The sequence below is a fragment of the Lissotriton vulgaris genome, chromosome 5, assembly GCF_964263255.1.
Source record: "Lissotriton vulgaris chromosome 5, aLisVul1.2, whole genome shotgun sequence".
Classification (NCBI taxonomy): Eukaryota; Metazoa; Chordata; class Amphibia; order Caudata; family Salamandridae; genus Lissotriton; species Lissotriton vulgaris.
The window spans coordinates 1158518144-1158545527 of record NC_141693.1 but is presented as its reverse complement, the minus strand read 5'-3'; positions in this window follow the sequence as shown (position 1 = coordinate 1158545527).

Sequence of the window (27384 nt, the reverse complement as noted above, 5' to 3'; positions counted from 1 at the left end):
GGTTAAGGCTGATTCTTCAGGGTTGGGGGGGAGGTTAGGGAAGGGTGTTCAGTCGGCCACAGTTTCTGCGCCAGCAGTGCTGAAGGGTTTAGAATGGAGTGAGGGTGAGCTGGAGGGGGACCCCTCCCCCACAGTTGGCACCGGGTACTTTTTGGTGTGGTCAGAAGGATAGGTCAGCGAGTTTGTGGCATGCTCCCAGCACACCAGTCCAATGTTTCTTTTCACAGGGTAGGGATCGTCGGGTGACAGCAAACTCGGTAGGGCGTGGTGTGGCCCAGCTGCGCCGAGGAGAAGGGAGGATGGAGCCTAGCGCGGCACGTCCCACACAGGCGGGGGATCCCGACGCGGCGAGCGCACGAAGGTCCGGCGTGACTTCGCTGGCCCAAACAACCAGCAGGACCCATTGGTCAGCTGGCACACTGGATAGCACTCTTCAAGAAGGTCAACGCGGGGGGAAGTATCGGCGAATACAGTCGGCTCCCCCAATTGGATTTACTTCAGGGGCCACTAGGGCTGGTGTCCGCAATGTTGGGTCAAGTAAGGCCTGTAGTGTTGGTTTTGTGTCAGATCCTCTACAGATGGAGGAAGCAATGGTATTAGACTATGATGACGACAGCCCCGAGGAAGGGGAGTTGAGAGATGATGAGGAGGGGGGGTTCCTTCTCATATGTCTGCTAGTCTTTTACAGGCAATGCAGGTGGTGCAGCCCAGGAGGGCGATGTCGTTGGGACCCAGGAGAGAGCGCAGCCCCTCAGCGAGGGCTCCTTGAACAGTGGACCCAGTTGAACAGTTGGCATGAAGAGCGGCGCCTGGTCGGGCACCCTTGCTAGAGCCAGGTAAGCGTGCTGTCCCACGGGCCAAACCAAAGATGGTGTCGGTGGGGACACGGTGTGATGATGTACGGGAAGAGCTGGGTGGTAAGCTCCATAAGGAAAAGTATGTTAAAGATCAGGGGGTTGGAACTGTGGGGAACGTGGTGCAAAGCGCTAAAGTGGAGACTGGGATGAATACAGAGCCAGAAGTGTCAAGCAAAGACCCAATACTGATTAAAGAATTAAAGTTTAAAAAGTTACCATATATGGGTGTTACGAAGCCCCTGGGGGCTCATTTGATGCTCGCTACAAAAGAGCGAATATGGAAAGGGGAATATGTGGAGATTTCAAAGCTACTGCACAGAGAAGTGCGCTCTAAAGAAGGGTCTAAGGAGAAAGAGTATAAACTGGCCAAGTGGCCTAAGGTGCTACTAACGATCGAAAATTGGACGGCAGCTTTTCTAATATATGCTAGTGTATATTGTGAGAAGATTACTGAGCGCTGTGTAGCCATATTTAAATATATGGACGTGATTCGGAAAGCGCAGATTACGGGGAGTGGTTATGTATGGGCCCAGTATGATGAGGAGTTCAGGGCTCGGATGGCTTGGAACCCAGAGGCGAAGTGGGGTGAATTAGATTCGGAATTATGGCAGCACACTATAGGGGCAGCAGCTGGGGGTAAGACGATATTCACTGCAAGCGGTTTACCTTTGGTGTACCGGCCCTTTCAAGGGAAGCCCACCCGGGGAGGGGTGGGATCTGCATCAGCCACTCAGGTGGGGTCAGGAGCATGTTGGGAGTTTAAAAAGGGCATGTGCACAACAGAGTATTGTAGATTCAAGCACGAATGATCTCAGTGTGGAAGAAAGCACCCTTTGGTTAGATGTTGGGGACTCAAGCCGCAGGGAAATCAACAGTGGCTACAGGCAGGCGGAAACTCAGCAGGGCCGTCACAGCAGTTCGAAAGTTCTAGGGGAGGTAAGGGATCTCAGGGGTCTGGGCTCAAGGGCTCTTACGTCAGTTAGATTGGCAGTTTGAGGGCTGGTCTGCAGGATTATGAAGATTTGAGAGCCAAACAGGTACTGTTGGAGGGGTTTGAACAGGGGTTTTGTTTGGGTTATGAAGGGCCTCGACAGAGGCGGTGGGCAAGAAACTTGAAATCAGCCTTTGAACACAAGTCAGTGGTTCAGGAAAAATTGAATAAGGAAGTGCGAGAGGGTAGGATGGCGGGTCCATTTCATGATTGGCCACTGGAAGCTTTGATTGTGTCTCTGATTGGGGTGGTGGCCAAAGAAAGAAGTCGGGCAGTACAGACTAATTCAACACCTATCGTGGCCTGAGGTGTTTTCTGTCAATGATTTTATTGTTGAAGAGGCAGCCTCAGTGTCCTATTCCTCAGTTGACGTTGCTATGTCACTTGTTGTGACCGAGGGTGCAACTGCAGAGATGGCGCAATGCGACTTACAATCTGCATTTAGTTTGCTTCCCGTACACCCAGATGATTGGAATCTTTTGGGAGTCCAGTTTGAAGGTCAATGGTACGTGGATAAGGCTTTACCGATGGGTTGTTCAATGTCTTGTGCTCTGTTTGAGTGCTTCAGTACCTTTCTACAGAGGTATTTCATACAACACACTGGTTTGCGGCTGGTCACACATTATTTGGATGACTTCTTTTTTGTGGGTTCCCCGGGCTCAGCAGAGTGCCAATAGGCGTAGGATAGATTCCAGGAGCTTATGGGTGGGCTGGGTGTGCCCTTGGCACCAGAAAAAATGATGGGTCCATGTACAACCATGTCTTTCTTGGGCATTGAAATTGATTCTGTTGGAATGCAGGCGCGATTGCCAGTGGAAAAGAACGAGACGATGCTCTTGTTGTTAGAAGAAATGCTTCCAAAACCCAATGTAACGGTAAAGGACATACAGGTTCTGTTGGGACATCTCAATTTCGCCTGCAGGGTGGTCAGGGCGGGTAGGACTTTTTGCAGGAGACTCGGACGTGCTTTGTCAGGACAACATCTGCCTCACCATCATGTACGCTTGTCAGTGGGGTGAAGGAAGATCTTCATATGTGGAGAACATTCCTGCATTCCTTTAATGGTATACCATTGGTCAGGGAAGATGATTTTCAATGGGATGATTTGTTCGGATGCGGCAGGCAGTGATGGTTTTGGTATATACTGGCAGGGCAAGTGGTGTGTAAAGAGTTGGCCTGAACAGTGGAAGAATGGTGGGAGGAGCATTGCTTTTCTGGAGATTATCCCGGTGTTGGTAGCATTGACTTTGTGGGGCAATGAACTGGCTCATAAGAAGGTGTTGTTCAGGATTGATAACATGGCTGTGGTCCAAATCATCAACAGACAGTCGGCCAGGGACGAGCAGGTTTTGAAGCTGATGAGGGTGTTTGTCCTCGGTTGCCTGAGACATGATATTGCATTCAGGGCTCTGCATATTCCTGGTGTGGACAATGACATTGCGGATGCTTTGTCTCGTTCGCAGTGGGAGACATTCCATGGGCTGGCCAAGGAGGCGGACAGGACACCAACACCAATGCCGGAACATCTGTGGTATGTAGGCATCATAGGGTTGTACAACTGGTGGTAGGTTCTTTATCCGTTTCTACTTGCGCAGCCTATGCATTGGCCTGGAAGGTATTCTTAGCATCAGGTGCCTGTAGGAGGGTGGAATTGTGGAGACGCTCTGAAGATGTGATTCAGTTCCTGCTTGAGTTGATTGGGAAAGGCCTTTCAAAGGTCACCATTGCTGGAAAATTGGCAGGTATTTCCTTTATGGGAAAGCTTTTGTGTTGTTATTCCACTTCTGCAAGAGGGGTAGGGAAAAGAATGTTGGAAGGTTGGGATAGGGAGCGGGGCAGGGTATGCTTGTCTCGTAGGCCACTATCTTGGCAGATTTTAGCGCGTTTGTTGGCAGTACTCCATACAGTTTGTAGAGATGGTTTTGAGGCTTATTTGTTTTCCACGCTCATGGTCTGGATGTTTTTTGGTGCTTTTCGAGTTTCTGAGTTATTAGGGTCTAGTTTAAGGGTAGGTCTAACCAGAGGCACAACTAAAGCCAAATTTCGGGGGGGCTAAGAAAAAAATTCGGGGGGGGGGCTGAACCTTTAATCAGTAGGCAGAGTGGAGCTACAGGGGCTCTTAGAAGGGGTGAAACAACTGCAAGGCCTAATTAACATTCAAATGGTCGTTTAAAGACCTGTGAAACGTTCGGGTGCGGCTCTGTGTGTGCCCGGGATCTGTCTCATCCCGGGCTGCCACACACGACGGGGGTGGGGGGGCTGAAGCCCGGTGAGTCCAATGGGTGTTGCGCTCCTGGGTCTAACTTGGCAGGAGGTTTTCTTGCGGAGAATGGTGTTTATATTTGGTTGGCTAGTGCCAAAACTTATCAGAGGAGTCGTGGTAAGGGGGTTTGGTTGGAGAGAGCTTCGCCGGTGTCTACCTGCCCCTTACATTGGGCTAGGCTTTGGAAGAGAACATCTGGGGGAGAGGCTGGTTCCAGGGTTTTTCATCATGCTAACGGGGGCAGGGTGACTGATTATCAGCTTAGGATGGTGATCCGCAAAGCATTGAATGAGATTGGCCTGGATGGGGCACAATTTGGGACTCATTCTTTTAGGATCAGGGCAGCAACTGAAGCTGGTAATCGAGGTTGGTCAAGGGGGGATATTTTGCGGCTGGGGTGCTGGTCCTCCAACTGTTTTGAACGCTATGTGCGGAGCGATGCAGATGAAGTGCTTGCGTCCACCTCCTTTTCATGATGGTCATATAGTTTTTTCTTGTTTCAGGTTCTGTAGCGGGCCCCCGCTCCCAGGAATTGACCATTTGGGTAGTGGGGCATTCTTTTGTTAAATGGGCCCATGCACAAGCTGGCAGTTGTTATTTCGGGAGGATGTTTGGTTTCAATGAACGCTTGTTTAAAATTGTTTGGAAGGGGAAGGGGGGAATGTTGTGGAGGGAGTTGGTCCCGACTTTGAATAAATGATTAGTTGGGGGTCAATGTCTGGATGTTTTACTAATCCATTTGGGGGAAAATGACCTTTGTGGGGTGAAGGGAGTTGTTTTGTTAAGAGCTATAAAGAGAGACCTGGCTCTATTGAAGGAGAAGTGGTCTGGTTGCCACGTTTTGTGGACCGAGCTGGATTTGGAGGGGTGTGAGGAAACCTATGGCGGTTGATAGAGCGCTCAGGAAGGTCAATCTGGAAATTTCTAGATTTTGCAGGTCATTAGGATTTGGTAGAGTTTGTCATAGAGACATTAAGTTTGAGTCAGTGGAGTTTTTCAGAAGTGATGGTGTCCATTTGTCTAGAGTAGGTATGGACCTTTATTCACTTGAATTGAGAGAAGTGCTTTCCAGATGTCTTAATGTACAGGTCCATTCTGGGGCATTGTAATTGTGTGTTTACATGTAATTGGGGTTCATGGTCCTTCGTCAGGCGTTCTTACTGTTTTGGTTGGGGGGGGGCAGAAAGGGGGGGGGGTAGTTTTCCTCCCCCCCCCCGGCTTTCTGGGTGGCGGGGATTGGTGGAAGTTTTGCCAGGGTTGGCTGAGTTTTGCGGTGGAAAGTTAAAGTTGGGTCATCGACAGGGATTGCTTGGGCAGATTGATTGTTGGGGCATTTACAGAGGTAGGGTGATCGTAAAGTGGTAAAGGGGCAGGCAGGGGATTGTTGGTATAATAGATGTTTAGTTTTATAAGCATATGTGTTATGTATTGAATTATGATATTGTATTTTGTAATGTTTTAATGCTGGGGTGGTGGTGGGGTGCAAATAACTGTTAGGGGCAGGGGAGGGGAGGGGAATAGGGTTTAGGTAAGTGTCTTATTTAGTGAGGCTTAGTTTTGTAAGGCATTGGCCGAGGTTTTTGTATTGTGATGTGCACCTAATCCAATAAAGCGGCCTTTTTCATAAAAAAATACCTCTTTTTTTTTACTCACTCCCAGCATGACATCTTGACATGACATCATGAGAGCTAGTTCTAAAGTCTTCCACTAAAAACCCTCCCGCTCGACGAGCAAGTCGAGCAGAAACCGTGTTTGGGATTTATTTAACTTTTCTGAATTTAGGAGAAATTGTGCTTGCATTCCTGCGAAAATTCCATTCAGGTAACACTCGTTGGAATTTGTTTGGGAAAAACAGAGCATAAAGTGGCATACTGCCTGCTTCTGTCAGTCAGGAAGGCAGAAGCTGCATGTTATTTCTCATTCTTACAAAGGAAACGGAGGCAGCCGATAAACCCACCCTGGATAATATTGCGCTGTAATGCTTTGTCCCCCGGCAGATTTACCAGTGGCTAGTTGGCAAGGCTAGGTATGTCACAGCCACAGTGGCGCATATACGAGTCTCTTCGCCTCTCTGATCTTACCTCATCTTTTAGTGATTTGTCTTCAGCCTTGAAGAAAAAGAAAACTTGTTCCATGAGAGCAGAATTTTCTTATGTCCATGTGTGCTTATGGTGTAGGTGGTTGTTGGTTCCTGCGTGGCCCAATGACAGCAGGCAACCTGAATCCAGTCTACAAGGGAAGAAACTTGCGTTAGCGCACCCAGAAGAGTTTAGTATTATACTGTAGTTTATATAGCGCTTACTACCTTTGTGTGGGGTGCTAATGCACTTGCTTAGAAGGGTAGCATGATTCACCATGTGTGGTGTGTGGCTGGAAGTATGGTGTCTTTGTTTTGATCCTATGTAGGAAGTGTTTCAGTGTTGTGTGTGATGACCATTGAGGTACTGTCATCGTGTCATGGTCGCAGCCCTTAGCAGTGTGATGGATGAAGAATTGTGAGGGAGAGGCGCACAGTTTAATGATGGGGAGAGGATGTAGCCTTACGGCTTGAGTGGTCGACCTCAAAGCTGGGAAACCAGGTTCGAGTCTCTGCAACCATGCCAGTGGCGGACGGTGACATTTGAAAGTGGTGAGACGTAAAACATTTGTCATGCTCCAGGAGGTGCAAGAAGGATCCAATCTCCGACCCCAACGCAGGCCCAGGAGAGCTGGACCCGGGTCAGATGCCCAGGACAGCCGCGCTGTCGGCGCTGACATTCAGTGAAAGGCTGCGCCTGCAATATCTCAGCCGGGTGGCTATATGTGCGTGCACCGTGCAGATCTCGTCGGGGTGAAAATGAGGGGGGAGGGCGATGCCGCCTCCCTACGAGGCCTAGCTAGCAACTAACTGGCTTCAGTGCGCATAACATCTGTCAAGTGCCAGCCAGCCAGTTCATCATCAATCTAGCACTGATTGCCTGGCCCACGAACACCGCACACCACGCGCCAACACGCACTTCTTGTACACAGTCACTGTAACAGACAGTGACTGTATTAAAAAAAATTACGTTTTATGATGAATATTGGTGGTGCAACTTAGGATCCGATCCCCGACCCCAAAGCAGGCCCAGGAGTCAGGAGGAGAGCCGGACCCAGGCCATATGCCCAGGAGGATGGCTGCTCTGTCGGCGCTGACTATCCCATTACGTAATTTACCTTCAGTGAAAAGTGCCAGCCAGTTCATCATCAATCTATCACTGATTGCCTGGGACACGCACACCGCACACCACACGCCAACACGCACTTCTTGTACACAGTCACTGACAGACAGTGACTGTATTAAAAAAGAAATTATGTTCTATTCTCCATGACTATGGAAGTGCCTTCCCAGTGTGTTCGTGTGGTTTGAGAGACTGCCATTTATTGCAGTAATACCCGTTACCTGTGTTTGGTACTCTTTTGTAACATGCACACGTCACTGTTCTCTTGTAACACAATGTTTGCTACCTCTTATATTTTGTTTTCGATACTTGCACAAGTGCCACCACTGCCTACGTAACATTTGTTCTTGTGTTTGAGTGTCCTCCATTGACTGCAGTATTATACCTCTACTTGTACTTTGTACGATTTTTGTAACCTGCACACGTCACTTTTTCCTCCTGCACCGTTTGCTACCTCTTGTATTTTGTTTGCTCACGATTGTCACTTTCGCCTCATGTAATGTAACGTTTGCTTTTGTAATTTGTTCACTTGTAATGTTCTCACTTCTCATGTTTCAGTTCTGTTCCTATTGTGAAGCGCTCTCGGGTAAAGTCTGTGCTATATTTAAAAACGCATAAATAATAAATAAATAACCCCAACGCATGAACGCAGGCCCAGGAGTCAGGAGGAAAGCCGGACCCGGGTCAGATGCCCCAGGACGGCCGAGCTGTCGGCGCTGCAGATATCGGGGTGAAATTGAAAATATGGGGGGGGGAGCCGGGGGCCGGAGCTAGGGGGCGCCTCCTCCGAGGCCTGGCTAACTGGCTGGCTGTGGCTTCAGTGCGCGTAAAAATAAAATCTATCTGTGTCAAGTGCCACTGCCAGCCAGTTCATCAATCTAGTATCATCATGATCACTGACTGCCTGGGCCACCGCCACGCACACCATACACCGCACGCACTTCTTGTACACAGTCACTGACTGGTCAATACTATTACAAAAAAACGTATGTTACGGTTATATGAGGAATTGTGTCGACTGGACACTGGACAAGATGAAGAAGTCAGAGAAGACACTACTGACTGACTGCAGCAGGCAGGCACGCCGCATGACTCACGACAAGCAGTGGTCACGAATCGAGTCACGAGGTCTACTACCAGTGTCTGTATACACACTCTCCTCGTGACTCTGCCTCGTCGTGTTGTTGTGGTACGCCAAGGCCCAGTGACGTCACGTGCAAAGCCACATGCGATTGGCCATACTTAGTACAGCCACCCCTCACGCACGGCACCAGTTCTGAACTCTGAGCAGTGTATTACTCAGCCAATCCTGGCGCAGCTTAACATCGCCACTGCACCAGGATTGGATAAAGAGCAGGGTTAATACTGCCCATATGAGACCCCCGATCCCTGCCTGTCTGCGAGCTTAAGGGGAGGAGGAGGATGGAAGGGACTACTGCTTGTGTGCATGCGTGGGCCAGTCGTAAAAAACGACTAGTCCTAAATGCAGACACACTGTGCTGCCTGCTGTGCTATTTTTGCTCAGCTGGCGCTGTCACTCACTCCCGCAGCCCCGCCCCCACACCCTTCCGCGATGTCCGATTCTGTTGGGCTTGTCCCGGTACAGCTGGCTCTCATTGACGCAGACTGTGAGTGCGCTTCTTAGGATAATTTATTTTTGAATCATCACATGCTTCAAATCAAATGCGTGACGTGATGACGGCGGCTAGTGGGGCAACGCCCCAACGCCCCCAATGGACCCACCGCCACTGAACCACGCTCAACATCCTGTGATTCTGGGCAAATCAGTTAATATCTCTGTGCCTTACAGAAAATAATGTGTCCTTGTGTAACGAAACTGGTGCTCATGTAAAGCACTTTGATACCTGATATCTTCAGGTCTAGTTCGCCCTTTATAAACCTCTAAAAAAAAATTGGATTTCAGTAAGCTGCCAGCTTTTAGCAGCTCTGTAGGTCATTTTATGGTATTTTTTTACCATACTCCGCTTAGCTGGTTACTTTACTTGATTGTCCATTCTGAGATAATTTGTTTAAAGTTTATGGTACTGACCAGGCATAGGTATAGAGTATGGGTACTCACATTTTCCTTGGGGCCACAAAGTTTGGTTGTTGGTGTGACCAAGGCCGCACTGATGGCAGCAGGAATTTTAAAGTCAGTGTAGGGGAAGAAAAACATGTATATTTCGTGGCTGAATGAAATTGTGCAATATGAAACCAGAAAACCTAGGATGAATCCCGGCTTCTTCACTTGAACAAATTGAGTGATCCTGGGCAATTATTTTATTTTAATTTCACTCCCTTTTTAGGTCTCGGACTAGCGCTGCACTGCGCAGCAGTGCTCGCGCAACCGAGAATTAATGTCTCTTAGTAGGGGGCTTGAACCCGCTACTCTTCTCCATTGGCTGGCTTCCTAAACGGAGGCCAGCCATTGGACGAGAGGGGCGTCACTCAGTTCAAGCCCCATCTTTTCCAGATTCGGGGGCGTATTTTTTCTCTTCTTTCTTGTTTTCGTTCTCTCCTCTTCCCATTGGCTGGAATTTTACCTTCCAGCCAATGGGAAGAGGAGAGAACGAATCCCAAAATGACGATGCTTTCTCCGAGGCATTTCTGCCTCGCCTCGGAGAAAGATGGTGGTCCTTTCCCCCTTGCGCTGGGACAGGCATATTTCACATTCAATGGGTTCCTTTAAGCATTCATGTGCTGCTGAGGAAACAAGTCAACTGGAAATCTGCAATGAACAACGAGGAAGGAGAAATATGAGGCTCGCGGGTGGACGTTACACCCAGAGCTGCCGACCGTATTACTGGGGAACAAGGTTTGAGTATCAACGTCGCCTCAACAGCCTGTGATTCTGGGCAAATAACTTATCCTCCCCGTATCTAAAAAATAAATGTTTCCGTGTGTTGTGTAACTGTGCTCACAAAAAGCAAACACGTTAAAGCAAACTGGCTCTCTATGGTGGAAAGAAAGAGAGGAAAGCCATGGGAAACAGGGAGAGTAGGCAGAGCTAGAAGTGTGGGGAGGGCGGGGCTTTGTCAAGTTGTTTTGAGCCCCCTGGCGCTCTGCAGGCATGGACCGCCACCACTGCACTGCCCTGGCCCCCGTCTGCGCAGCCGACTGGCACTACCAGTTCTGAGTCATCCTGCTGGGGGACACCACGGCGGGGAAGACGTCGCTGGTGCAGCCTACATGAGAAGTCCTTCCTGGAGCAGGCGGTGTGCACCCTGGGCGTGGAGTTCCACGTGAAGATGGTGGCGCCCGGCGTGCGGGTCAAGCTGCAGACGTGGGACACTGCGGGGCAGGAGCGCTTCAGGTGAGTGACTGACTCTCCAAACCCCACCGCCCGCCGCAGTGATGGTTCACGGCAGCGGCCTGCAGTGCGCACACTTTCATCTGCAGGGACACACACTCCCGTCCCTCGCGCGCCCTGCACAACAGCCCACGCAGATCCCAAACACTCCCCACTTCTCAGGGCAGAACTTGTTTTTCGGCTCATTCCGTAATCCCCAACCCGAACGAGCATTGGCATTACAACTACTCCTCCCCCCCCATTCCCCCCAGCCGCAATTGTCCCCTCTGGCTACGGCCTCGTCCCCCCATCTGTCCTGCCACCAGACCCCTGGCTACCTCCTCCCCAGCTGTCCAATTTACTGCCCCTCCCCCACCGCACCCCCTGGCTCACCTCAGTCCCAACCCCGAATACGTTTCCTCCATCCTGACCACGAACCTCCCGCGGCCAAAACAGCCAAAATGCGGCCTTCCCAGCGCTACCCCTAACTTAACAATTTAACTCCTCGCTGCCTCCTCCCCAAGAAAACTGCAGGGAGGGGGGCTGTATTTTAACTCAATTTATAGAACCCTGTATGTCTCAAAACGTTAGTGGGGTGTATTTATAGAGAACACGTCTACCAATGGCGTGGCCTCTTAGCGCTTTGTCGTGTCTGGAATGTGTCTTCCAGTGCAGCTCTGGTCTGTCTGCAATTTCCAATGTCTCGAGGGAAAGGGCCTTGGCACCCGGCCCCTGGGAGCACGTATGCTGGGGTCAGGCAAGGTGACCGCTAGTCTGGGATGTGAGGGGGCAGTGATGATGTGTGTGCAGTGTACGTGCGCCCACCGGCATCCAAGTGCCATCCTTCTACAGCACCACTGTGCCATCCTTCTACAGCACCACCGCACCATCCTTCTACAGCACCACTGTGCCATCCTTCTACAGCACCACTCCCACATGATTCCACAGCACCACCACTCCATGCTTCCATAGCACTACCACTCTATCCTTCCAAAGCACCATCCTTTCACAGCACCACTGCGCCATCCTTCTACAGCACCACCGCGCCATCCTTCTACAGCACCACAGCGCTATCCTTCTACAGCACCACTGCACCATCCTTCTACAGCACCACTGCGCCATCCTTCTACAGCACCACTCCCCCATGATTCCACAGCACCACTCCCCCATGATTCCACAGCACCACCACTCCATGCTTCCATAGACCCACCACTCCATCCTTCCACAGCACCACCACTCAATCCTACCACAGCACCACAACTCTATCCTTCCACAGCACCACTTCTCCATCCTCCCACAGCACCACTGCGCCATCCTTCCACAGCACCACTGCGCCATCCTTCCACAGCACCACCGCGCCATCCTTCCACAGCACCACTGCGCCATCCTTCCACAGCACCACCGCGCCATCCTACCACAGTCTGTGTGTGTGCGTGGCTCTGTCTGTATGTATGCGTAGCTCTGTCTGTGTGTGTGAGTGGCTCTGTCTGTGTGTGCGTGTCTCTGTCTGAGTGTGCATGGCTCTGTCTGTGTGTGTGCGTGGCTCTGTCTGTGTGTGCGCGTGGCTCTGTCTGTGTGTGTGCGTGGTTCTGTCTGTGTGTATGCGTGGCTGTGGCTCTGTCTGTGTGTGTGCGTGGTTCTGTCTGTGTGTGTGCATGGCTCTGTCTGTGTGTGTGCGTGGCTCTGTCTGTGTGTGTGTGCGCGGCTCTGTCTGTGTGTGTGCGCTTCTCTGTCTGTGTGTGTGTGCGGGCTCTGACTGTGTGGGCACGTGGCTCTGTCTGTGTGTGTGCACGCAGCTCTGTCTGTGTGTGTGCACGCATCGCTGTCTGTTTGTGTGTGCGCGACTGTCTGTGTGTGCGCGTGGCTTTGTCTGTGTGTGTGCGTGGCTCTGTCTGTGTGTGTGTGCGCGGCTCTGTCTATGTGTGTGTGTGCGTGGCTCTGTCTGTGTGTGTGTGGGTGGCTCTGTCTGTGTTTGTGTGCGTGGCTCTGTATGTGTGTGTGGGGGGCTTTGTGTGTGGCTCTATGTATGGGTGCAAATGCAACAGGTCTCGAATTTGCGAGCGATTAAGCTATTGGCATTGTAAATGACAATGCCATTTATTTTTATGTTTTAAAAACAAAAACATAAATAATAATAATGCCATGAGCAATGCCAATAGCTCTAACTGTAAAAATGCCGAGACCATTGCATTGTAAATGCTTGTTTGTTATTGTTGCCCAGCATTTAAAAATATACCAAGGCTGTTTCCTGGTGCTAAGTAAGCAGAGGGAACACAAAGTCAAAACTTAGTCATAAGCTTGTTCTTCCCTATATCTTCAAGGTGCATAAATCTACAGTTAGGACCAGTACTTCCTTACTTATCTTTACTGTAGTTTGGTAGTTGATATTTTGGCCATGGTATATACAAACAAATGTTAACAAATCAGTGTTCTACCCAGTAGCATGTCAAGACGCCATCAAGCCTTGCTTTAAATTCCTTTTGTGAAGTACTTTTAAAGTTCTTGGGGATGACATATCTGCACAGCCTGAGGGTTTTTAGGGTCCTACTGTGGATCTTGTCCATTTCAAACGTTGCGAGAACAGCATATTGGACATGAGGTGAGATCTGTAGTCCTTATACCCTCTATCCTGGACAGTAGGCACTGTGAGCGCTACAGGAAAAGAAGTGGCATGGAATTAAGGTCATTATAAAGAAGGTTGGTGGTTGGAGACCAGTCTGGAAGACAAGCTCCACCAAAAGAATTACAAATAGAGGTTAGCACTGAATAAAGAAGGAAGTAGTCAAAAATTAAATTTGGTGTCCGCATTTTCCATAAGAGATGGTCAAGTCAAGTCAAAAAATAAGTTTATTTAGACCATTTGATCTATAAACCACAGTTCATACTTTATCATATAAAATCACATAACACAAATTCATATTCTTAACAGTAAAAGTTATATTATCCTAAAAACAACCTTTGTACAATTTAAAACCAGAGTTCATTTGGATTATAGGGCTATTGGCTATTTTTGGGCCTCCAGTCAAATCAGGAACTTATATACCCCCTGCATAAATTTCCCGATGGCTATCACAATATCAAGATTTTCCATATCAACTAGAAGCTCCCGTGCTTGGGTGCGATCCTCAACATCATATTTTAAGAGATGGGTGGATCCCATATTTCCCTATCTGCAGATTACAGACTTGGCTCACATTTCTTCCATTTCTGGTATCCACACCGTTGGTAGGAAAATAGAAGACAAATAGCGGACAGAGTTATGCAAGAGGACCACTACAGAGTGCCTGGAGCCCCTCTGCACTGACTACCCCACTTGTTTTTTTGGATCGCAAAGTGACTAAGGAAACTCTGGCTGCCCCACTTGTCTGGTCCGATGACAGAGATCGCTTTTCAGTGGTCGAAATGTGGCAAATCAGAACTGTCAAAATAAACTAGTGTTTCGCAAACTGGTCATTCTACCTGAAAGCAACCAGAAATTGTGCGTTCGTACCATTGTGAGTTCGACTCAGAATACATAAGAAAACCTACACTTTTCAGACCAGCTATGTAGTCTTGTAAAGCATAGTAGGCATGAGGCAAAGAGCACTGTAGAGTACACCGTGCAGAGGTGGCTAGGTGGACAAACGCAGTACCCTGGAATTGCAATGCAGATTGAACTTGAATGTGGTTCTGCCTGCTGAGTGTTCAAATGAGTGGGTTCCTCCACTTCAAACCCCTTGTATAGTGTTTCCCATCCCTACTCATTATACATGAAAGAAAGCAAGACACTTAAATGCAAGAGCCACACATTTTCAAATTTGCTCACAATGACAGAAACTCAAATTATTCCGACATTTTATTATCGTATATGACCAGCAGCACTCGCATTCTGGTATAGCAACAGAATACAGTAACCAATATATCACCTGGAAGCAAAATTGGATCCTAAATTTAGTTTACACAAATACTGCCCCATTAGAGTTAATTATAAAATAAATCTACACCCTGGGACAATAAACAATATTTACAAGACCAAATTTGTGTCAGACGATATTTTTGCTGGCAGTAGTCTCACATCTCGGTGTTTGCGACAGCCAGGTTGCCTAGCTTGTGGAGAGCTTGTCTGCCACTTGGACCCTTGCATCATCGGTCCCCGAGGACATCACTAAAGAAAGATGGCGAGGCTGGAAATTCTGCTTTGTTAATTACCTCCCGGCCTGGGAATGGCACCCTCATTAGTGCACGCAGGGTGCAGGGCCGGGAACAGGCTCCATTTAGAAGTCGCCATAGTGTGAAAATATCATTAGGAACCCACACTTTGCTCGAGTTCCGTGAGCGTCTGCAGCCTGTCTGTGGCGGCGACGAGGATGGCGGAGCCGAGATGCCTCGTGGGCTCTGTCCATACTTGCCCACAGGCCGCGATACATTGTTTCCCTCTCAGCTGCTGGAGGATGGAGGCAATCTGCATAACATGAGGATGGGACGGCAGAAGCGTGAACGCATTTTCTTTCCTCTCGCCTAGGGCGGGCGGGGGTCATTTACCTTGCGGCTCCAGAGAAAGATTGTTTAGGTCGCCACGAAATGGGGTTGATTTCAATTCGCAGATGCATCACAGCAGTAGTGGAATGCTAGAAAGCCGGAAATAAATATAAGAAGGCAGAGAGTGAGAGGGTGAGTGAATGAAGAAGGGGAAGCGTGCCAAGTTCCGAAGGGCGAACTGAAGAATGAGTGAGGAAAGAAGAAAAACAGAATGATGAGGAAGAAAGAAGAGGCGAGGAGAGAGGGAGTGGGAAGAAAGAAGGAAGGTGGGAAGGGAGGAGTGGAAGAAAGTATGCAAAGGGAGGAAGATGACAGCGAGGAGGAAAGAAAGAAAGGCTGCGATGAAGAAAGGAAACAACGAAGGGAAGAAGGAAAGAATGAAAGAGGAGGGTAATAACTAAGGGGTGGATGAAGGGAGTAAAAGAGGAAGAGGAACAGAAGAAGGGATGAAGAATGGAGGGAAGTATGAATGGAAGGGCGAGGAAGGGACAAAGAGGAAGGAGAGAACGAAAGAAAGCGTAATAAAAACAAACTACTCGGGGGAGGGGGGCTGGAGTTACTTTCCTTATTCTGCTCCAGGAGGACTTGAGTGACGCCCTCCAGCCTCAACGCGTTGCTTGCTGGATGAAACACCCGACACGAAACTGCAGACAGAGGGCGCAGTTGGGCTCAGAGGTGAACGTAGTTGGGGGATGTCTAAGAAGCTGCAGCGCCTCGCGGGAGGTGAGGGATCCCTGTGGAAGCGCTTTCTATGTTGATCATTAGGGCTAAGCACAGGGGAGACCCGAAGAGCAAATCTTAAGGATGCAGACCGAGGTGCGTGATGCGGGAGCCTTCGACAAAAAGAGAACAAACAGAAAAGAAAAAATACAATTACGATGTAAAACGTTTTTATGTAGTGCACATTTTATTTTATGCAAAATGAATCCAAATCAATACATATGTTGAAGGTTATTTCCGGGGCTTAACACAGTGATGTGTTTGACTTGATGCTGCGATGCTTGAAAGAGGTTTGATGCGCAGTGAGGTTTCGGAGAATGTGAAGATATGTATAAACATACATTACATGTACAGAGCTCCCCTCAGTGCAGTGTAGTGGCCTCTGCGGATATCTGACATTCTCAGCACCTCAAAGACATGTCTCGTGCACATATTTAATGGAGCCTGGAAGAGAGCTGAACATTGTAAGGCACCACAAGTGACTTGTGGCATGGATGCTGTATCAATAAGAGACACTGACTTCACGACGGGGCCCCAATTGGCAAAACTATCTTGAAACTTCTTCCGTTGTCTCACACACAGACGCCAGTCTTTAAACCAGAGTTTGGTCAGCTGGTAACTAGATAATAGTCCATTCAGTTTGAGGACCTCTATGGCAACTAAGACATTTGTAAATTCCATTTCTCTGCCCTGCGCCAACAAGTAAGAAAAGATAATCAGCTGTGACTTCAGACCACATGGCTTGGTGGCACTTAAAAGGTAAAAGGAAACAAAAAAGGGTGCTAAAAACACAGGTAAAGATCATTTGCAAAGACGATCATCTAATATTACTTACAGTCAGGTGTCTTAGGGGTGTCTGATGATGTACACAGTTCACTCCTGGTCAGGATATTGCTCTCCCGGCATGCAGTTCCAACTTGAGTGCCTCCTCCCCCTGCACCCACCGCTGTCCGCTGTTCGAGGATCCTGTGCTCCCCTCTGATCCTCGCCATTCTGCCTGTCCCAACTTACTTGTGCACTATGTGCTGCCTTTTTTTTGCTAGTTGCCTCTTTTCTCTTAATTTTTATTTTTACTTTTATTTGCCTCTTTTTCCTTTCCCTCTATTTCCCTTTTTCTCCTTTGCATTTCCTTTTCCCATGCCACTGCATCTCCCGCAGAGCCTCCCCCTCCTGTGTGTTCCCGCTCCCCCGAACCCCTACTTAATGGTGGCCGCTGTGCGGCCGCTATCAGCGGGTGCACCGCTGGTGCGCCAGAAGCAAGCCCGTCTGCGCCCGTCTGCGACCCGACTGTGACCAGTGCCAGGGACCCTGATCCTCCTACCCGCCAACGCTACAGCTCCTCGGACCTCCACATACTCAACCCCAGCCAGGACAACAACTCCAAACTCTCCTCTCCGACCGACACCCACGGACCTTTCACCTGCTACCATTGCCATCACTCCTTCATCCTCACCAAGACCCAAGATCCACCTCAACCCACCCGCCCCGACTCCACCGCACCCCAAACCCTGCAATACATCCTCCGAACCCCGAGAGTCCAAACGAACATACAGACGCTTCCAAAAATTATGGAGGAACTCCAACCAAGATCATAGCTGACCTCGACAACTTCAAAGCAGCCACCACCGCCCACAACAAGCTCACCAGACACGCAAGGAAGGGAGCGCTCTGGGACAGAATCGTCGCCCACGCACACAACAGCGAGGAACTCTTTGGCATCATCAAAGAATTCGCTCAACCCAACAGTGAGTCAACAGACATCCCACCCTCCCAAGCCCTCTGCGACAGACTCAGCACGTTCTTTCATTGCAAAATCAAGAACATCTATAACAACTTCAATGAAAACCTACACACGGAACCGACACCTGCCGCCCCCTCACCACGCAACTGACACTCGACAAATGGACGGCGCTCGCCATCGAAGACACCCTGAAGACAATGAAGTCAACCCACTCCAGGGCCCCCATGGATCCCTGCCCCTACCACATCTACCACAGAGCTGCAGACATCATCGCCCCAAGCTGCAAAGAATCATCAACCTCTCCTTCAAAACCGCCTTCTTCCCCGACGACTGGAAACACACCAAGATCAACCCGCTCCTGAAAAAACCCTCAGAGGACTCTACCGAGCTCAAGAATTTCAGACTGATCTCCTTACTCCCATACCCAGCGAAAGTAATTGAAAAAGCCGTTAACAGCCAGCTCACCACCTTCATTGAAGGAAATATCATCCTCGACTCCTCCCAATCAGACTTCAGGAACAACCACACCACCGAAACCACCCTACTTGCAGCGACATACGACATTCGCTCCTTCCTCGACAGAGGAGTCACTGTAGCCCTCATCCTCCTGGACCTCTCTGCAGCCTTCGACACAGGCTCCCACCGTACTCTAGCCCGCAGACTCCATGAAGCAGGGATCCGGAACAAGGCCCTTGACTGGATCCGCTCTTTTTTCCCGGCAGAACGCAGAGGGTCAGCCTCCCCCTTCCTCTTGAATCCCACACCGACCGCCTGCGGAGTCCGCCAAGGATCCTCCATCAGCCCCACCTTGTTCAACATCTACATGGCTTCGCTCACGCCCATCGCCAGATCCCACAGACTCAACATCATATCATACACAGATGACACCCAACTCATCCTCTTCCTAACCAACAAACCCAACACCTCCAAATGAAACTTTCAAGAAGGAATAGAAGCAGTCGCCAAGAGGATGAACAACAGCTGCCTACAACTAAACACAGACACAACCAAAGTCCTCCAAAGTCCTCATCATGGGCCCACACCTGGATGGCTGGAATGACACCTGCTGGCCCCCTGCCCTTGGGAACCCACCCTCCCCACCGATCATGCACCCAACCTCGGAATCATCTTGGACTCCAAACTCAAAATGGACCGTCATATCAATGCTGTTACCTCCTACTGCTTCCCCATCCTCTGCCTCCTACGAAAGACCTTCAACTGGATTCCCCTCGAACACAGGAAGAACGTTACCCACGCCCTCATTCGCAGCAGACTGGACTGCGGCAACGCACTATATGCCGGGATCAACAAGATCCTCACCCACTAACCCCAGGACATCTAGAACGCTGCCGCCAGACTAGTCCTCAACCTTCCTCGCCACTGACACATCACCCAACACCAGCAGACCCTAAATTGGCTCCCGTCAAGAAGAGAATCACCTTCAAGCTTCTCACCCACGCCCTCAAAGCCCTTCACAACGTCAGACCCGCCTACCTGGACCACCACCTCACGTTCCACGCACCTCAATGATCCCTCCGCTCAGCCCAACTGTCCTTGGCTACGGTGCCACACGCCAAGAAGTCCAGAACAGAAGGCCGCTCCTTTTCCCTCCTTGTAGCTAGAGTATGGAACTCCCTCCCTCTCCACCTCCGACAGACCCCCTACACTCTCCAAGTCCATGAAGGACCTCAAGACCTAGCTCTATGTCAAATCACCATAAACATCCAGGAACTGCGCAAGTCAACCCCCCCCACCCCCCCACCCCCAGCGCCTTGTGACCCTTGTGGGAGAGTAGCTGCGCTGAATAAACCCTGAATGATTGATTGATTTCCTCCATTTCCAGAGCACTACAAATAATTGCTAAAAAAAACTACAGAAATTACATGTGCTATGTGGAATCACCACTATTGCGTCAGTCCCTAGAAAATGGATGTGACAGGTATCTTTTCTCATTAAAAACACTAGCAAGTTACTTACTTATGCTCATAGCGAGAGAAAAAGACATATCAGATCTCCAGTTTCAAAATTCTCCCAAGACATTTCCACACCAAAATAAGTTTTGCAAGAGAAAATTATTCAACTGACAACGGCATAACCAAGCGAGAAACTACACATACAGTCAATACCCCAATAATTGGTGCCTACGTGACATTATGTTCACATAAACAAATTATGTAGACCCCTAATCTTTTTATTTCACACACATCTTTTATTCTCCCTCTTCATAGGCAGTGGCAGTATGTGGTGCTTTTCAAGGAGATGCCATGGATGTTGGTGGAACTAGCTCCAGCATCTCTTTTGTGCCGCCGCATTGGCTTTTGCTGTGTATCCTAGGCCTAGCAGCAACTTTATTGCTACTCTTGGTCTCCTCCCAGACGCGACTGGAGAAACGATTGGTGGCTCCGTGTGTTCTGGCTTGGGGGTAAAATGGCTGCTATCAAAAGATTGTTCCACATTCAAATAAGGGGTGATTTGTTCTTAATATTTTCTGAATTTAGTGCAGGGGACTGACCTCAAATTCACAAAGGAAGAGGACTTACAAGGACACGAGCTCCACCATATTGCTCACTACAGCTATAACCAGCCACAATTATGTATGGAGTCAGAGACATATGACGATACTCAACCACAAGGCCCTAGCCCGAACCTTGCATAGTCTGTGGAGAATGAGATCCAGGAAACGAAGAGGGAGCCTGTAAAAGATGCTCAGGAAGAGGAAAGCACTGGGCTCATTCAAAACAAATAAATGCACAGAACTCAGTCCAAGGTTGTCAAGGCCCTTAAAGGTCAGTGGTGGAGAGACTGATGTCGACAATCTTTGAACTTTTTTAAATATAAGAAATCCATTACCAGTGTAACCAGAATTGATAGACAAGATAGCCAACAAAAAACTAAGCACATTAGAAGTACCGGAAGCCCTGGTTCCTTTAGGTCTTTAATAAAGTAACACATCAGAAGCGCAATCGTTAGACTTCTGGTTGACAAATAATCTAACGATAACAAGTTGGCTTTCAGGCTCTGGTCTTGAACATTTGACCCCCATAGTAACCAATGCTAGCATGACATGCAACGGGACTAAAAGTGTTCCCTTGGAATGTGAGTGGCCTACATAACCTAATAAACGACCCGGATGTAATAAGCTACTGGTGTGAATTTAAAATGATTTCAAAAGAAACCTGGAGCTTGGCCTCGACCCAACTAATTGACTATATAGAATTTACCACATTAGCACAAAAAGCAAAGGCGAAAGGAAGTCCAAGAGAGGAGCTTGCAATTTATGTTTCATCAGACCTAGTAATAAAAGCCAAACAAACTGATGTGAGGGCCTCAGTAATAAAATTTGGAAACTGGCTACAGGCTCATCAGGTATCATTAATCACAGTGAATATTTATATTAGTCCCTGTCCAGCACAAAAGCCTAAGATCATCCTGAAGCTGGAAGAATTAATCTCAGATTTAGCTCATAAACGAGCCAGTACCCCAATATTATTAACTAGAGATTTTTAAATGAATTAATTTCATTCCCTCTTATGACGACGAGTTGGTAATGCTATGGGATGAGCAGTAGAATATCCCAGAACAACAGCAGACAACTTTAAACAAAGGGACTTATTAGGTGAAAGGGTGCTAAACGTATGCAACCAAGCAGGTCTACGTGTTACAAATGGATAAGTCGCCAGCCAGCACACACATTTCAATGACATCTGAATCCATTATAGACTACATGCTACTCAGCCTGTCTCTACTCAAATATATAAAAGTGTTTAAGATTGGTAAGAGCCCCAAAAGCGATCATTTCCCACAGCATTTGGAGTTTAATAATGTAGGAAGCTTCTACGATATGGAAAAAGTTCCTGGGGACATGATTAATATCTAGACTCTAAAAAAGTTGAAGTGGAACTGACAGACAGCTGATGACATTATGGAGAACAGTCAAAGGTTATTGGACAGGCTGGCCAGAGCTTTGGATTGCCCAATCGAAATGTGGAAGTTAGCAATAGAAAAACTGGTAAGCGACTTTAAGCCCAGATCAGAGGGTCTATGCTTTGGCCGCAGTGAGCAGCCATCCCATTTGTTTTACAGATGAATCAAGAACAATCAAAAGGAATCTAAATAGGAAGTTGAGACTCCTGGGACATTTACCAAAATACATTGCCCTTATCAATGTAATCAGAACATTAAGAAAAAATAGGCAAAAGGAAAATGATATATTTTGGCCACAATTGCTCCACGCAAGCAAAACTAGGAGCTAGAAGACCTTTTGGGTCATTGTAAACAACCAGAAAAAGGGAAGTATCACAGCAAATAATCTAAACATCTCAGGAAGCAAATGGGTTACCTTCTTAAGTCTTAATAAGGAGGGTTATGAGAAAGCCCCAAAAGACCATCTTGTTGCACAGGAAAACCAACTGGTTTCTCCAAATGAACCTAAAGATGAAGACTCTAGCTTCACCAAAAAAAGAATTAATTAGAAAAGCATACAACAATGCTACTCCAACTGGGACCTAACGGCCTGCCCCAGCCATTGTTTAAAAGTGAGCCTAAAGAAGATGCCTCTAGCTCCACAAAAAAAAGATTACTTGGGGAAGCACGCAACAATGGTGCTCAGATAGGGACCTGATAGCACGCCCCAGCCATTGTTTATATTTGACCTTGAATACTGTGCAGCCACACTATCTCCACTTTTCAATCATTGTGTGGCAACTCAACAAATCCCAGACTCTTGGCGGGGGCAATAATTCATCCAATCTACAAAGGAGGAAAACCAGAAAGCCCAACTAAGTACCATCTAATTCACTCTTACAGAATGAGGCAAACTATTTTGTAGCTCTGTTTTTGAATGACCCGGAGACATTGGTGAATGAAAAGCAGATCACCCCTCCTTGTCAAATTAGTTTTAGAGAAGGGATTGGAACAGAAAAAAATCTTTTGACACTTGCCACCCTTATCGATAGATCAAACTCAGCCAAATCTATGCTGTATTTGGTCTCCCCTTTTCTAAAAGATATACCTATAAATCTAGACAAAACAAAAGTCATGGTAATCAGAAAAAAATTAAGAAGCCAGGTGTTTGGAAAGTAGATAGCTTAACAGTCAAGAGAGTAACAGAGTATAAATATATGGGGTTGGTGATTGACAGCCGAAGAACTCTCCTGACCCAAAAACATCCCATAAAAGCAAAGGCTTCTGCTCTACGCCTTTTTTAAATCTTCATTGAAAACTTTTGAGCCCTATGGAAAAAAAAACATGTGCCAAATTATTGCCAACCATTGCATATAGGTCAGAATCAATTCTTGGAAGAGAGGCCACGCTCTTGATTCAACTCATCTCCAACATCTATAGTTGAGTATTTCTGCTCCAAAGTATAGCCCCCCGGCCCAGATTTTACTACAATTCAGCTTAACAACACAAACCATTGAAAATCAAGGAAATTTATGAAAATCTGCTTTAAGTTAAGAGTGGTTGAGGAAAGCACGCTAGAGCATCAACTGTGAATGGAAATCTTGCACTTGATTAAAAAGACAGTAGCGCACACCTATCTTGATAAGTCACTCTACAACTTGGAGATAGTGGGGCTATGGACTGCTCCAATGTATTTTCCAAGCTTCAAAAGAGTGCTAACAAAATCTATTCAGTGTCAATCCTGAGGGGAGGATAACAAACTTCTGGCAAAGCGTGTGCATGAATGGATGATTCTAAATGACTATATGAAGAGAGGCCACCAACCAATCTTCAGCTTTACTTTCACCAAGCAACTTAAACATACGCTGCTGCAATTTCGGATGGGTGGACTGCCAATACTTGATTATATTCCAAAAGGGTTAAAAAACGAATCAGTGGTATCCTGTAGGCTCTGTAATACCTATAAGTCAGAAGTCTTCAAATGTTTTTGCTCTCCACCCCCCATATAAAATGATTTGAAGTCAGGGCACCCTCCGAACCTTTCTGAAAAGGATTGGGGAGGGGCAGGGCTGAGCATGGGAGGAGGGGCTTATGAGATCAATTCAGAGATATGGTTCCAATACTGTATAATCTACAATAAATGTGAGATTTATAAAAGAGCAAACTCAAATAAAAACATACATTATCCAAAGAAACTCAGCTCCCCATAATTGGGGTGTTGTGAGCCAATCACACTCCTCAGCCTCAATGAAATTGTGCCTGCTGCAGTAATGATGAACCTGGCAAAGTGTAGCAAGAAATTTCCTCCAATTACATTACACAAGTTGGGATCTTTCTTTAAGGATCAGGAAAATTACGTTATTTGCCAAGAATCACAGGATGTTGAGCGAATGCTGGTACTTGACCCTGGTTCCCCTGTTCCAAAGCCAGCAGCACTTGCCATTAGGTCACATTTCGTCCCCTTCAGAAAAAATTTAGCTCACATGTGTTGCCCGTCTTTTTGCAGCAAAGGTGCCATCGGCCCTAATGCTAGCAAGGAAAATGAGCCCCATACTATTTTTTTTTTTAAAGAAATACATCCATAAAATACAATGGGGCCGGGGCGTGGCTTGGCGGGCGAAGATGGCGGTCGCAGCCTTGTAGAGCTCCCGCCGGCCCGGACTTAATCCGATCATTTATCCTGACCCCCGAGCCCGCTACTGGTACCCAGTGCTTGCTTTTGATCGGGTGGGGTCTCCTGCCTACTTTGGTGTGCCGATCCTGCATTTCTACCCTTCCTGTGATCGGAGGGAGGCGGCGACGAAGTGCGGCCTGGTGGCCGGCCGGAGGCCGGGGTCCTCGAGTTTCGCGACGCCTGGCGGTGGTAGCGATCTAGCGTGTGCGGGTGGCATCCGCCGCGCCGGCCTTGGCTCGTCTCATTGACTGCACTCGCCTGAAGGATCGAGACGGTGCCATCGGATCCTACCCATCGGTTCTTTCCCTGTGTGGCCGACGAGCGGAGGCGGCGAGGCGTGGCCCCGCGACAGCCTGGAGGCGGAGGTCCCTGGGCCCCGAGGAGGCCGGTGACGACCCGGCAGACGGCAGTGGCATCGGATCTGCCCATCCTGGCCTGGCCCATTGCTGCGGCGGTCCACCGATCACGGACCCGCAGCTTCTTCAATAGGTACTTTGGACAGCTGCCCGTGGGGACGAGCGGCCTGTCCCGCCCGGGTGACGCCGGGACCTCGATTTTCGAGACGCCCGATTACTGTGGCCGGCCCGCATTTCTCTCTGGGGCCTCGTCTGGGCCGTTCCGCTAGAGACTTGTGACGGTGTCCGAAGACACGGAGGTGGTGTCCGCCCTGCCTGGCGTGTGCCATGACCAGGGACAGGGGAGGTGGCCCGCCTAAACATGGCCCTATCGACAAATTCACTGGGCCGAGTGGTGGCGCCGGGGCGGCCGGTGGCAGCGGTGGCCCTGGGCCGGACAATGCAGCTCTACTGGCGGCCATCACCCAGTCCCGAGACACGCTCGATGCCAAGATTGGGGCGGTTGGGGCGGATGTCACGCTCCTGCGCCAAGACCTCCGCAACGCTGTGGAGCAGATTGCTGGGGCTGAGACCCGTATAACAGAGACCGAAGCGGACATTAGTGGCCTCAAGAAGCGACTGGCGGAGGTGGAGAGCGTTCAAAAGACGCTGGCGGCCCGTGTGGAAGATGCAGAAGGGCGCGCGCGGCGCAACAACCTCCGCTTCATCGGTTTTCCTGAACGATGCGAGAAGGACAACATGGAGCGGTTCCTGACCGGGTGGTTGGAGAGCTGGCTCCCCGAAGGGGCACTGTCTACGTGCTTCGTGGTCGAGAGGGCACACAGGGCTCTGACCCAGCGACCACCGGAAGGCGAGCGCCCACGGCCTGTTATCGCTCGGCTGCTGAACTACCATGACCGAGATGTTATCCTCCGGGAGGCAAGGAACAAGGGCTCCCTCGCCTTTGAGAATCACACCATCATGATTTTCCCGGACTACACGAAGATGGTTCAGCAACAGCGGCAATCCTTCATGGACGCTAAGGCTAAACTTAGGGGCCTCAAGATTCAATACTCGCTCCTGTATCCAGCTCGCCCGCGAGTCATATATCAGTCCCGGACTTATTTCTTCGATTCGCCGGAGGAGGTGTTCCGCTGGACAGATGAATCGGTGCGGCTCAGGCCCCATGCCCAGCCGGGGCTGGATCCAGGCAGGTCCCAGGGTTCGTCGCCGGAGCGCACAGATCGCCCGAACAGGAAGGGCCGCCATCGGAGGTCCCGCTCCAAGAAGAGATCAGCCTCTGCCAGCGCGACGCGGCCGGGTGATGCCCGGGACTCGGAGCACTCCGACGCAGGCAGCTGAACATTGCTGGATCTGCACGCACTTTGTAGGTTCCATCCTGAACTGCCCTGCTTTGGCCGGTGAGACTGTTTCATACTGTCCTTGATGTGCCGGTTAATTCCCTTGTGAAGACTTCAGTTGTTGTCATGGGGATGCAGTGGGGCTTGGGGGGTACCACTTGTGGGCCTCAGACCCTCACAGATGTGAGTGCTGTTGGGGGGGGTGTGTGTGTGCCATTGCGGGGTTGTTGGGATCCATTGGTATGGTGGGTCCTGGGTCCTCTGTTTGGGACCCGGGTCTCTCCATGCCGCGACAGATACTTCAATGTTTTCTGAGGTATTGGGGTGGTGGGTGTGGGGCGTGGGGGGGAGTGTTGGAGTTGTACTTGTTGGGGGGGTTCGGGGTCGGGAAGGGAGCGCTGTGTTTGTGGGTTGGGGGGGGGGGGTCCACACATGTCTGAGGCTTTGATTTTTGTCGGTTTGTGGGTTGCACCAGGGTGGGAGGGAGGGCCAGGTTTTGGACTGTGTATCGACAATGGCTGATACTGCGCTTATGTCTCCTTCGAAAACCCTGCGGGTGGTGACATGGAATGTGCGGGGTATCCTGGACAAGATCAAGCGTGGGGCTGTGCTGCGATGGGGGAAGAGGGAGATGGTGGATGTACTCATGCTCCAGGAGACTCATATGCTGGGCTCCAAGGCCCTCAGCCTCCAAAGGTTCGGCTATCAACAGGTTTACCATGCTGGCTTTGCGAGGGGTTCACGGGGGGTGGCCATATTGGTACATCGTAGGGTGGCCTATGTTCATGAGAAACAGTGGATTGATCCTCAGGGTAGATTTGTCTTTATTCAAGGCCTGCTGGGCTCCGAGCCGGTGGTTTTTGGAAGTGTTTACGCCCCTCCCCCCCTGCAGTGGGCATTGTCTGAGCGGTTGTTTGCGCTGTGGGACGGAATCCCCGAGGTCCTGACCATGGTGGGGGGTGACTGGAATGAAGTCATGGATGTGAGCCTGGACCGCCGGCGACGAGTGCATGTGGTGCCTGACCCCCCTCCCGTCGCTGCTCCCACCCGGTTGTGTGCGACAGTGCGTAGTCTGGGCTGGATTGATGTGTGGCGGCATTTCCACCCCGCGGAGCGGGCCTACACGTATGTATCGGCGGTGCATGGGTCCTTCTCTAGGCTCGACTATTTGTTTGTACCGGGTGCCTGCCTGAGCCGTGTCAGGGACGCAGCGATACTCCCCAGGGGCCTCTCGGATCATTCCCCTGTCCTGGCCACCGTGACCCTCCCCTCTAAACGGCAGCCATTTCGATGGCGCATGTCCGCCTGGCAGCTACAGCGGCCGGAATACGTGACGCATATACGCCAAGCGATCGATCATTTTTGGCGCGAGAACCTGGTGGGGGGTGTCGATGCCATTGTTGTGTGGGAAGCGCTAAAGCCTACGATACGGGGCATCGATATAGCCTGGTGTGCGGCCGCTCGGCGGGAGCATCGGGAGGCCATTGTGACCGCCGCGGCCCGAGTGGAGGACCTGGAGCAGCGTAGCCGAC